Consider the following 13,597-nt stretch of genomic DNA (forward strand, 5'->3'; position numbering starts at 1 on the left):
TAAGTGCTTTATCTGAAAACTACCTTGAGCAGTTAAACAGAGAACCAACTCGTGGCGATAACATATTAGACCTTCTGGTGACAAACAGCCCCGAACTATTTGAAACAGTTAACGTAGAACAGGGAATCAGCGACCATAAAGCGGTTACTGCATCGATGATTTCAGCCATAAATAGAAATATTAAAAAAGGTAGGAAGATTTTTCTGTTTAGCAAAAGTGACAAAAAGCAGATTACAGAGCACCTGACGGCTCAACACAAAAGGTTTGTCTCAAGTACAGATAGTGTTGAGGATCAGTGGACAAAGTTCAAAACCATCGTACAATATGCGTTAGATGAGTATGTGCCAATCAAGATCGTAAGAGATGGAAAAGAGCCACCGTGGTACAACAACCGAGTTAGAAAACTGCTGCGGAAGCAAAGGGAACTTCACAGCAAACATAAACATAGCCAAAGCCTTGCAGACAAACAAAAATTACGCGAAGCGAAATGTAGTGTGAGGAGGGCTATGCGAGAGGCGTTCAATGAATTCGAAAGTAAAGTTCTATGTACTGACGTGGCACAAAGTCCTAAGAAATTTTGGTCTTATGTCAAAGCGGTAGGTGGATCAAAACAAAATGTCCAGACACTCTGTGACCAAAATAGTACTGAAACAGAGGATGACAGACTAAAGGCCGAAATACTAAATGTCTTTTTCCACAGATGTTTCACAGTGGAAGACTGCACTGTAGTTCCTTCTCTAGATTGTCGCACAGATGAAAAAATGGTAGATATCGAAATAGACGACAGAGGGATAGAGAAACAATTGAAATCTCTCAAAAGAGGAAAGGCCGCTGGACCTGATGGGATACCAGTTCGATTTTACACAGAGTACGCGAAGGGACTTGCCCCCCTTCTTGCAGCGGTGTACCGTAGGTCTCTAGAAGAGCGTAGCCTTCCAAAGGATTGGAAAAGGGCACAGGTCATCCCCGTTTTCAAGAAGGGACGTCGAACACATGTCCAGAACTATAGACCTGCATCTCTAACGTCGATCAGTTATAGAATTCTGGAACACGCATTGTGTTCGAGTATAATGACTTTTCTGGAGACTAGAAATCTACTCTGTAGGAATGAGCATGGGTTTCGAAAAAGACGGTCGTGTGAAACCCAGCTCGCGCTATTCGTCCACGAGACTCAGAGGGCCATAGACACGGGTTCACAGATAGATGCCGTGTTTCTTGACTTCCGCAAGGCGTTCGATACAGTTCCCCACAGTCGTTTAATGAACAAAGTAAGAGCATATGGACTATCAGACCAATTGTGTGATTGGATTGAAGAGTTCCTAAATAACAGAACGGAGCATGTCATTCTCAATGGAGAGAAGTCTTCCGAAGTAAGAGTGATTTCAGGTGTGCCGCAGGGGAGTGTCATAGGACCGTTGCTATTCACAATATACATAAATGACCTTGTGGATGACATCGGAAGTTCACTGAGACTTTTTGCAGATGATGCTGTGGAGTATCGAGAGGTGTAACAATGGAAAATTGTACTGAAATGCAGGAGGATCTGCAGCGAATTGACGCATGGTGCAGGGAATGGCAATTGAATCTCAATGTAGACAAGTGTAATGTGCTGCGAATACAGAGAAAGATAGATCCCTTATCATTTAGCTACAAAATAGCAGGTCAGGAACTGGAAGCAGTTAATTCCATAAATTATTTGGGAGTACGCATTAGGAGTGATTTAAAATGGAATGATGATATAAAGCTGATCGTCGGTAAAGCAGATGCCAGACTGAGATTCATTGGAAGAATCCTAAGGAAATGCAATCCGAAAACAAAGGAAGTAGGTTACAGTACACTTGTTCGCCCACTGCTTGAATACTACTCAGCAGTGTGGGATCCGTACCAGATAGGATTGCTAGGAGAGAGAGAGAAGATCCAACGGAGAGCAGCGCGCTTCGTTACAGGATCATTTAGTAATCGCGAAAGCGTTACGGAGATGATAGATAAACTCCAGTGGAAGACTCTGCAGGAGAGACGCTCAGTAGATCGGTACGGGCTTTTGTTAAATTTTCGGGAACATACCTTCACCGAAGAGTCAAGCAGTATACTGCTCCCTCCCACGGATATCTCGCGAAGAGACCATGAAGATAAAATCAGAGAGATTAGAGCCCACCCAGAAGCATACCGACAATCCTTCTTTCCACGAGCAATACGAGACTGGAATAGAAGGGAGAACCGATAGAGGTACTCAGGGTACCCTCCGCCACACACCGGCAGGTGGCTTGCGGAGTATGGATGTAGATGTAGATGTAGATATGGATGATAATGACATGATTATTAGAACGATGCGCCAGTATAGCTGCTTATAAAGCTAATATTTATTCACGACAGACGGTTTCGGCATTAATCGCCATTGTACAGTACTTCTAGACTGATGTGACGTTCATATTATGTCGTTAGTGAACTGTCTCTAACTATTACTGTCTTGATAAGATGGTAAATGGCGAAAATATATTGAAAATATATTAATTATGGATTGTCAATATTTTCAAAATGAGCTGTCGCTTGACACCACTGAAGTCGCAAATGGCGGTGGTTTGAAGTCAATGGGATGCACGTTACACGGCGTCTCACTCGGAGTTGTCCTCGAAGTAACCGATTTGTAGCAGTTCTTTGTGTCACTGCGGTGCCAACTGCTGCTCAGATCGCTACTCCAGTAGCAGGACGATGGGCCAGTGATACGCCGACCACGATGGTACTGGTACGAGACCGTCCGGAGCCCGGTCTTCCCGTGACCGTGGTATCTCGTCTCCACGTCTGCCACGAGTCATGTACATTCCCGTCAAGTCTTTCTACAATATCGCAGAAACAACATCCATCTTCATATAGTTAAGGCTAACCGGCCATTGACCTTCTTCTTCTGCGCTGGATGCACACGCATTGCCCGAACTCTTACGGGACTCGGTAGGATTGTCTGCCGCGAGTAATGAGCGTAACGGGCAGGGGCACTACGAATGTAGTGGTGTGGACATTAAGTTGGGAATGTGGGTCTCACGGGGAGCGTGCAAGTGATAAACCCCTGCAGTCGCACTATTCTCTGTGCCCTCGGTGGTTCAGATGGATAGAGCGTCTGCCATTTAAGTAGGAGATCCCGGGTTCGAGTCCCGGTCGGGGCACATATTTTCAACTGTCCCCGTTGATGTATATCGACAGCTTAAGGTCTTGATTTAATTATCATTTCATCTTCGGAGTAGTCCTATTACACGATCTCGTTCAAACTCCATGAGATGTTGATACTGGCATCTTTGTCGCCTTAGAAGCATTTTTTACTCACAACAACTCGCCACATCCAACCTCAAGAGTAACTAGCGGAGACGCCCGTTACAGTGTGTATTTAAAGGAAACTTGATTTGTATGCTCATAGTGGTGCTAAGAGCGCCGCTCGTATGCTACAGGCGAAAAATTTGAACAGGCACGTCTCAGATGTAGAAACACGTCTACCAATTTTCGTTAATGTCGCACAACTCCTTCTCCATGTAGCGGTTTTTTTTCTTTTTTTTTTTTTTTCTATCCATGAATATGGAGAGCGCAAAAATCAGAGGGATAGGACGTACGAATTGCGACAGAGGGCAGAGTTCTTGCTCAGAGGGCGAGCCGACGCCAGCGCGGCGCCTTCGCTTCATTAAGGCGAGAACGCGGCGCCGGTTTAGGGACGGGCCGTGGCGCCAGATTGGACGCCTAACGACCGCAGGCAGGGCGGCCGCGCCGCCGCTGAGCCCCCTGAGGCAGTACCGGGGGGTCCTGGCGGCGCCTGCTGAACGCCTCGCCTCGCCCGGCCCGCCACACCCTCAGGAGAAACCACCTCACAGAACTGTCACTCCCTCTGCTCACTGCAAGTGCGAACACGCACTTGCAGCAGTTATTGTCTGCAGTCTTTCTGGCAAGACGACGTTGCGTTTTACGATAACAGCCTATGGATGACGTCAAATGAGAAATTGGGAACAGTAGTACCGCTCCAATACATTTCACTAAAAGGCTAATGCTAAACGGTCACACTGTGTGTGTGTGTGTGTGTGTGTGTGTGTGTGTGTGTGTGCGTGTAGAGAGAGAGAGAGAGAGAGAGAGAGAGAGAGGTGGTGGGATGGTTCGTGGGTGGGTGGGTGGGTGCGCGCGTGCGTCCGTTCTTATGTTCCACATCTCCTCCCAAACCACTGTATCGACTCCAACCAAACTTCGTACACATATCCTTTCCTATCACGTAGCAATCGCTGAGGGGTTAAGAACTGCCTGCCTAACAAAGTGTTCAGGAGATACCATGTCATAAACAATTAGGTGCGTGAGAATCTGCCGCATCATGGACACCTTTAAATGATTTACTTTAGTGCTACTAACTGTATTCGCAATAGATTTCGTAGGCAGTATGCCGCTAAATACACCTACAAAAGCACATCTCGGTACGACAAGTAGTTCAGGAGATCGCGAAAAACTGCTGCATTGTATATAACTTCCAAAAAAAAAAAAAAAAGGTTCAAATGGCTCTGAGCACTATGGGACTTAACTTCTGAGGTCATCAGTCCCCTAGAACTTAGAACTACTTAAACCTTACTAACCTAAGGACATCACACACATCCATACCCGAGGCAGGGTTCGAATCTGCGCCTGCCGGGGTACCCGTGCGGTTCTAGGCGCTACAGTCTGGAACCATGCGACCGCTACGGTCGCAGGTTCGAATCCTGCCTCGGGCATGGATGTGTGTGATGTCCTTAGGTTAGTTAGGTTTAAGTAGTTCTAAGTTCTAGGGGACTGATGACCTCAGAAGTTAAGTCCCATAGTGCTCAGAGCCATTTGAACCATTTTTTTCGAACCTGCGACCGTAGCGGTCGCGCGTTTCCAAACTGCAGCGCCTAGAACCGCTCGGCCACTCCAGCCGGCTATAACTTCCAAATGTATTGCTCCTTTTGTACTGAATTCTCAACTTATTTTGCAGACAAAACTCATATATGCCGCTGAATATACCTACATAAATACATCACTGTACGACTCATAGTTCAACAGATGTGACGTCATAACACTGCTATACCGAGCGAGGTGGCGCAGTGGTTAGACACTGGACTCGCAATCGGGAGGACGACGGTTCAATCCCGCGTCCGGCCATCCTGATGTAGGTTTTCCGTGATTTCCCTAAATCACTCCAGGCAAGTGCCGGGATGGTTCCTCTGAAAGGGCACGGCCGACTTCCTTCCCCATCCTTCCCTAATCCGATGAGACCGATGACCACGCTGTCTGGTCTCCTTCCCCAAAACAACCAGCCAACCATAACACTGATATAAATTAGTTTCCTTTACTTTACGTCTATGGTTACAAACTTTTTGTTAACAGATTACCGGTTTCGGTCTATAATGACCATCATCAGATCTGTTTCATAAAAATAAAGTTTCTATGAAACAGATCTCATGATGGTCATTATAGACCGAAACCGGTAATCTGTTAACAAAAAGTTTGTGACCATGGACGTAAAGTAAAGGAAACTTATTGCATGTACGGGTCGCTCTTTTATTCGCGACCATGCCGCAGCTTTCATGAAACTGAGATAAATGTAAAACTGCCGCATCATGCATGGCGTTTTATTACTGCTAAGACACTCTTACATTCGAGTCAATTTAAGGAAATCCCTCACACCAGGCAGCGTTGTTGGAAAAAACCATAGCCGTCTGTAGAGCTATGAAGCAGCGTTACCATAGAGACGTTTACAAAATCGCCTCTCAAAAACACGAAGCAGGTGCGCCCAGCGTGCAGAAGCCGTCTGAGATCACGTTTCTTATTCTGTAAATTATACTTATGCATTTATGCATTACACATTATCTTTGTACGATTATTTCATAATTACAAAGATACACTCCTGGAAATGGAAAAAAGAACACATTGACACCGGTGTGTCAGACCCACCATACTTGCTCCGGACACTGCGAGAGGGCTGTACAAGCAATGATCACACGCACGGCACAGCGGACACACCAGGAACCGCGGTGTTGGCCGTCGAATGGCGCTAGCTGCGCAGCATTTGTGCACCGCCGCCGTCAGTGTCAGCCAGTTTGCCGTGGCATACGGAGCTCCATCGCAGTCTTTAACACTGGTAGCATGCCGCGACAACGTGGACGTGAACCGTATGTGCAGTTGACGGACTTTGAGCGAGGGCGTATAGTGGGCATGCGGGAGGCCGGGTGGACGTACCGCCGAATTGCTCAACACGTGGGGCGTGAGGTCTCCACAGTACATCGATGTTGTCGCCAGTGGTCGGCGGAAGGTGCACGTGCCCGTCGACCTGGGACCGGACCGCAGCGACGCACGGATGCACGCCAAGACCGTAGGATCCTACGCAGTGCCGTAGGGGACCGCACCGCCACTTCCCAGCAAATTAGGGACACTGTTGCTCCTGGGGTATCGGCGAGGACCATTCGCAACCGTCTCCATGAAGCTGGGCTACGGTCCCGCACACCGTTAGGCCGTCTTCCACTCACGCCCCAACATCGTGCAGCCCGCCTCCAGTGATGTCGCGACAGGCGTGAATGGAGGGACGAATGGAGACGTGTCGTCTTCAGCGATGAGAGTCGCTTCTGCCTTGGTGCCAATGATGGTCGTATGCGTGTATGGCGCCGTGCAGGTGTGCGCCACAATCACGACTGCATACGACCGAGGCACATAGGGCCAACACCCGGCATCATGGTGTGGGGAGCGATCTCCTACACTGGCCGTACACCACTGGTGATCGTCGAGGGGACACTGAATAGTGCACGGTACATCCAAACCGTCATCGAACCCATCGTTCTACCATTCCTAGACCGGCAAGGGAACTTGCTGTTCCAACAGGACAATGGACGTCCGCATGTATCCCACGCCACCCAACGTGCTCTAGAAGGTGTAAGTCAACTACCCTGGCCAGCAAGATCTCCGGATCTGTCCCCCATTGAGCATGTTTGGGACTGGATGAAGCGTCGTCTCACGCGGTCTGCACGTCCAGCACGAACGCTGGTCCAACTGAGGCGCCAGGTGGAAATGGCATGGCAAGCCGTTCCACAGGACTACATCCAGCATCTCCACGATCGTCTCCATGGGAGAATAGCAGCCTGCATTGGTGCGAAAGGTGGATATACACTGTACTAGTGCCGACATTGTGCATGCTCTGTTGCCTGTGTCTATGAGCCTGTGGTTCTGTCAGTGTGATCATGTGATGTATCTGACCCCAGGAATGTGTCAATAAAGTTTCCCCTTCCTGGGACAATGAATTCACGGTGTTCTTATTTCAATTTCCAGGAGTGTATTTTCACCAATACATGGAAATAAAACGTTTTCGACAATTCACTACAAAAAGAGTCCATTTTTTATTTCCGTTTCTAATAGGCAAACATTGGCTAAATGAGTAACTAGGTAGTACCGGAATTTATTGACCGAATTTAAAAATGTAAACTGCTGTCATTAAGAAGTAAAAGCTTATGGTAAAGGTTTAACACAATAAGTTATGTAAAGGTTTAACACAATAAGTTGAATATTAAAGACATAAACTGTATATCCGTCTTAAGATGTAGCTCATGGTGCGCAAAGTACCCAGGCTATATTCGTGCAGTGTTTGAAAATGAGAACACTTAGCCCGACTTCCAATAACGTTCACACATAATTTCATACCTTTTCGAAACTTTTTCTCGCTGATAACTCCACAAAATAACGAAAGGAAAGAAGCCTATCGCTTACTGCGCTTTCTCTGTACATGCAGTCACGCGTTTCAATTCATTACTTTTTTACTATTAATTGTATTCGTAACATATTTTGCAGACGGTGTCGACATACAGGGCCTACCACTGAGTGTACCTGCAAAATTATATCACTGTACGACCCATAGTTCAGCAGACGTGACGTCGCAGACATTGAGATGGATAAAAAATCGGCTTTTCCTAAAACGCAGTGCAAATTAGCCAGACTACACTCATCCAGTGTTCCATATTGAGAGCACTTACCTGGCGACTTCGGCAGAACACTCGGAAGCACACAATTAATCAGTCACGTCGAGAAAACCTGAGAGATCAAATTGCGAATTTGTTGGGGCGGTTGTAGGGCTTTGCATCGGATGGTGTTGCTAAAATTTCAGGTTTATACGAGGAACATCTTCGTCATCTTCACGATACGATGGCTTTTGTGGATGTCCCGTGGAGAAACACGACTGCACCTTTGACAGGGTACGGTCCTTATTTCCGATACGTTGATAATGGCACACTCTAACAAATTTTTTAACGATCACCGTAACAAGGCTTCGCCAAGACAGTAATAAACCCTATCTAGCAAGAAACCGTTTACCGGTCTCTCTTTAACAATGGAAGGCTTCCCTCTAGGGGGCATATCAGGTGCCAAAAAATATCTTAAGCACTTTGTCAATGGTTTTTAGATTCACGTACGAACGCCATACTCGCAACTGCGCTGAACTTGTAACATGCAGTGAATAGGGGCTCAGAGTTACTGATAATATGGCCAGTTTAGGGTGCGGTTGCCCTTGTTGAGATTACCCCTTTTGGAGTCCTTGTAATCAATTGGTGAAACATTCTACCGTTGGTTTATAGAAGACTTCCGGTACTTTCTCACTAAAAATTATTTCCTGTTGGCGAACTTGTAGATGAAAGGGAGCAGATTCCGCTGCGTTGTAGCCAGCATGTTTCTGCGATACATGGATGACACGTTTATGAACCACAAGTTTGCGATTTTCGATAACATAAAAATGCCATGAGTTCGAGTTCAAAATGAACTTAAAGAAAAGGGCCAGCTGCCCTCCATTGATAGAGCGTCACGATGAACATGGGAAATCCACACGAACGGACCGATTTCGCCAAGCCTCAAACCATCACGATCCGTTTCAAAGAAATGCGGTGCTGTGAAGCTCTTTCTCCGGACTTCCATCGAGCACGCTATCAAAGGAGATTGTCGCTAAAGAACTGTGCCAACTACGAATAGTGATCCAACGGAATGATTTTTATGATCTATAAAACCAGGGAGAAAAAGAAGTTCAAGTATCAATGATTTGTCCTATTCTGGCCTAGTGTCCGGAGAAATTGATCTACTCCTTCGGATGTACGACATCCAATTTCTGCTAACAATAAAAAAGGTCTGCTTAGTGTTAAAGCAGTCGATCAGATGCACAAGGACTGTCAGCGACTCACCAGACTGAAAGAGCCAAGCAAACCTGCTGTGGCAGAGTGTAACAGTAAAGTAAGGCGCAGACCACCACTGTGGCGCAGGGTCTATGTTTCTGCGACGAAAAAAGTAAGTAGTCAGTCGAAATGTGGATATTGGAAAAGGTTGCAAGCAGAGCCGGACGTTTCATTTTGAGCAAAGCTTGTTATTCGTCAGTCTATTTGTTAACATTTCATCGGCTGTCTCATCCGCCAGAGCCAGTTAAACGCCGGAATAGCAGAAAATGCAGTGGAAAATAATGCGCTTCGAAGAGCTTAACGGGCGATGAGAGTCGAACTGCGTATAAATAAATACGGGTGTAACATCAGTAATGTTTCACCGCTCGATTACAGTGAAGGCAGCAAGCGCACGTAAGACCACTGCTGGGAACGTCTGAAGAGAACGACTACATCAGTTATGCGCAAGAACGGAAGATTTTGTTTTCGCTGGAATCCTTTCTTCCTCATCTGTACTTCAATTATGTTTATCATATAGATATTTTTTTCTATTTGTAGGTATAAATAAAAATCATTTCTAAAACTCACTTTATGTTCGTGAAATGTGGGAAAGGGTGATGTAACAGTCTGGGAGACGTCATTCGTGCACTACATCGAATAGGTAATTGTTCCCGTATACTGTGCAGAGAGTATTTCGAAGAAACGCTTCTGTCGCTTGCCCGTACCGCTTGATGCCTCTGTATAACCGAGCCAAATAAAGACGATGTCAAAACAGATTTTATGACACAACACTGCGCAATGCCGAGGCATTTAGCGCAGCGCGTGCTGCCGACGAAACTTTGTTGTGTCTCTCTGGTCACAAAACTTCTCGTCAGCAGTATGTGTGGTAATGAGGACAGCTGACAGTACTACGTTGGTCGTGCCCTGTGCATGGCATTCAATATGGAGCTATGAATTATAACTCTATGAAAGACACATAAGCATGTGTCTGACTTTACAGGCCACAGTGGCAACTAAGCTGGTCTTCTTCATTGTACTGATAAACACGTTGATTATTTAGCAGTTCCTTTTTGTTAAGAATATTGCACGACATAAAACGAATCCCAGACTTAATACTGCGGCAATATTCGACAACTTAAACCATTACCTTCTACATCATTTGCTTTGCCGTTCATCTTTCACCATTCACTGCCGGTTAAAGGCCTTCTCCGCATCTCTCCATACAACTGTTTTCACCTACACTCGTTCAATTTTTGCTCTTGCATATCATATAATGTGAACTACTCATTCTCCGTTCCTCGTTCGTTCCAGTCATCTGGTCCTGGATTCCTGTCTTCCATTGCTTCCTGTAAGTATTTTTCCCATCTTAGCGCTGGCCTTCCAGTCTCCCACCTTGCGGGGGTTCCTGGTTTAATATCTTCCTTCGCCACTTATGGTTGGGCGTTTTTTGTACCGTACGTGTCCGTACCACTGAAGCGCTGTACTCTCCGAAACACGTTACCTCCATTCACCTCCATATCTCCTCATTTCGTATGCTATCTTGCTGGCGACATCTATTGACAGAGTCCATTTCCACTGTTTTAATTTTCTCCTTAACTTTCCTTGTTTGGGGCCACATCTAAGCTCCATATAGAACTATATTCCGTACCACACTGTGAAATACTTTTTTTAGTGTCCTGCAAAATATTATTATTCCAAGCAAAGCTCTATTAGCTCTCTTCCCACCTACTATTCGGGAACTATTTTCATTTCCACATATACCAGAGATGTGTATTACTGTTCCCAAATATTAGTCGCTTTTGCAGGATTTTGTTTCTCCTCTCCTCTGTGTCAATTTTCACCAAATACTGTTACATACACATACACTTGGTCTCGTCCAGATTTATTCCTTTATTTATTGCTGCTCGTCCTTAAGTTTTCTCAGCGTGCATTGCACATCCTTTTCATCTTAGGAGAATATTACCTGGTCGTCAGCAAATAAGAGAGTGAAGAGTTTCCTCACCAGTCTTTATTCTCATACCAGAGTTTTTCCTGTACCAGCTATTTTCCGCTTGTTCCAAATAAATGTTCAACAGAATCGGTGACAATCCTCAACCTCGTGTACGCTTTTATTTTCATTTCTGCATTTTCCAATAACAGTCTGAAACACTGAATACATAAACTTATATATTTGCTGTGTGACGTACATGTTTATTTGCACAGTTACCTGGAATTATTTATTATCTCTTTGCATGATGAAACAAATTGTAAATGTAGGCGCCGCTTATTGTTATATCTTCATTACAAAGTGAAATACTGCATCAAGGATAATTTTGTACATCGAAGGCATACTTATTTCCGTCGTTGGGACAACATCAGTATAATTCTTAATGGCTTGACTTCTGTGTTTGTTGTGTCAGGCTTCGTCGCATTCCATACTTCAGGTTCACATAACAGACAAACAATACGTTTAAATATTCCGTTTCTTCAGAATTAACTATCGGATATCGCAAACGTTCATTGAATTTAATTTCTGAATAGACGGAACGTTTAACAGGGAGTTAATGAGGAAGGAAACTATCTGAGAAGGTGGGGTACGATGTCGTTTGTGGCTTTATCAACTGAGGTGATTCGGAGTAATTTTAGGACTCTGAATCAGGCTAAAAGTATGCCGTAGATCTTTTAACATTTCACTCGTAACTCACTGAGCTACAGCTAACGATGGACAGAAGTATTCAGATATTGCAGCGTGGTACTTATTGATGTTCTACTTGTTCCTCTTTTGTACTGGTATCCATGAGAGGTTATTCATGTCAGTACAACGGAACGTACGAGATTATTATGGACGTGCATGTTCGCTGATGTGACAGGTAACAACTGAAGATGGAATATATCATTAGTCAGAAATCGATAAATGTGAAATTTGAGTTTACTAATAAAGTGCGGCTGTTGGAATATTTTATTCCTTCGGAAATCGTCCGTATGAGTTAGCGTTTGTGAAATCTTGCCTCAGTCCTTAAAATGCACTTACCGTGCAGACGAACGTGCCTCAGCAGCAGACACCACGGTCAGATTTCGTAGCGCTTCTGGAAACATTTCTTTAAATATCAGCTTCTGGAAAGCCGTTAGCATCATTATTTACAGATCCGTTTATCTTCTCGGAAATGTGACGGTAAAATGTTTGCAAACCACACTTGCAGATGAAGTCAAAAATATTTAAGTGGCCCATTCTGTGAAGCACATGCGAGTCATGCCGTACACATTCTGTGAACTCCAATGTTTGTTTTCTTCACTTATTTGCATTCAGTTTAATATTTTGTCATGATTCCACGCTAATATCCAACAGTAATATTTGTTTCAGATGTATCGAGAAAACTAAAGAGTACTAACGGATCAAAGGATATTTTTGTAAGGATTAAATTATTGAATAAAAAAAAAAAAGTACTCTGCCTCTGTCGAGTTATATTCAGGTTTTCATGAAATTATCATACAATCTACTTTTTTATGAAATGCATTCAGAATCGTTGCAAAAACAGACATAATGTCTGATGGGATACCGCAATCACTGGTTATACAATGTTAGTTATAATCCGTCTTGAGTGCAAAAATGTTTAAACACATGAGGGGTTTCGGTTCCTCTAGAACCATCTTCAGATCTGAAACGATAATGATACTAATTTACTATTTCACAAATGCAAACATTTTTCATGCTATCCGATCAACAACAAATGTACCAGAACATACCTGCAGAGACGGTTACAGGAGTAACCCGTCCACACACAGCAACCTTCACATGCTGCGTCACATAAAATTGCTGGGCAGAATGCAAATCATTTATATTAATTATAAAACTATTACTAACAGGTGGCGGTTGGTACATTTGTAGCATTACATTTGCACATACTGTATTAAGTAGATTTTTGTAATTTACTTTTATCTCTAAAAATACTTAATTAAAATCAATAGATGTCAAGGTTAAATTCTGTACTTGTCAAACCGCTCAAGTGAATAAACATTTTTGCAATCAACACGGATTATAACTAGCTTTCAGAAACTGCGGATGGGAATCTACAACAGTTGTACGATTTACAAGAAACACATGAAAATTTGGGGCTGACCGGGACTCGAACCCGGATTTCTCGCTTTACCCAAAGCGATCGCCTTAAGGGAGGTTTACTATCTTTGGCCCGAAAAGAGCATGTTCTTTGAGAATTTTTTTCTCGGGATGTGTTATAGATATCGATGTCAAATGTGGTCAAAATGTTTATTGATATTTCCTCTACAAACTGGAATTTTTTTCCACGGGAAATGTCGAAGAGCAAAGGCGGACTTTCCGTCGGAACGAAACAAAATTTCAATGTAGACCTTCACCTGCGGTATGTCACAGGTCAGCCGGCTCGTCTGAAATCAAAATTGAGTTGATGTTAGCGAAGTATATAAGATTCTTTAGGAGATGTACCTCGCTT

General features: G+C 44.3%; 1 protein-coding gene and 1 non-coding gene across 2 annotated transcripts in view; both read left to right on the forward strand.

The window, feature by feature from the left end:
- LOC126419451 (uncharacterized) overlaps window positions 1-13,597 on the forward strand; it is a 1,200,562-nt gene that overhangs the window by 358,600 nt on the left and 828,365 nt on the right. The window lies entirely within an intron of this gene.
- Window positions 3,084-3,158, forward strand: Trnak-uuu (transfer RNA lysine (anticodon UUU)). Its single transcript has one exon. It is a non-coding gene; the product is annotated as a tRNA-Lys (tRNA).

The sequence above is a fragment of the Schistocerca serialis genome, chromosome 9 (genome assembly GCF_023864345.2).
Source record: "Schistocerca serialis cubense isolate TAMUIC-IGC-003099 chromosome 9, iqSchSeri2.2, whole genome shotgun sequence".
In the NCBI taxonomy this organism is placed as follows: domain Eukaryota; kingdom Metazoa; phylum Arthropoda; class Insecta; order Orthoptera; family Acrididae; genus Schistocerca; species Schistocerca serialis.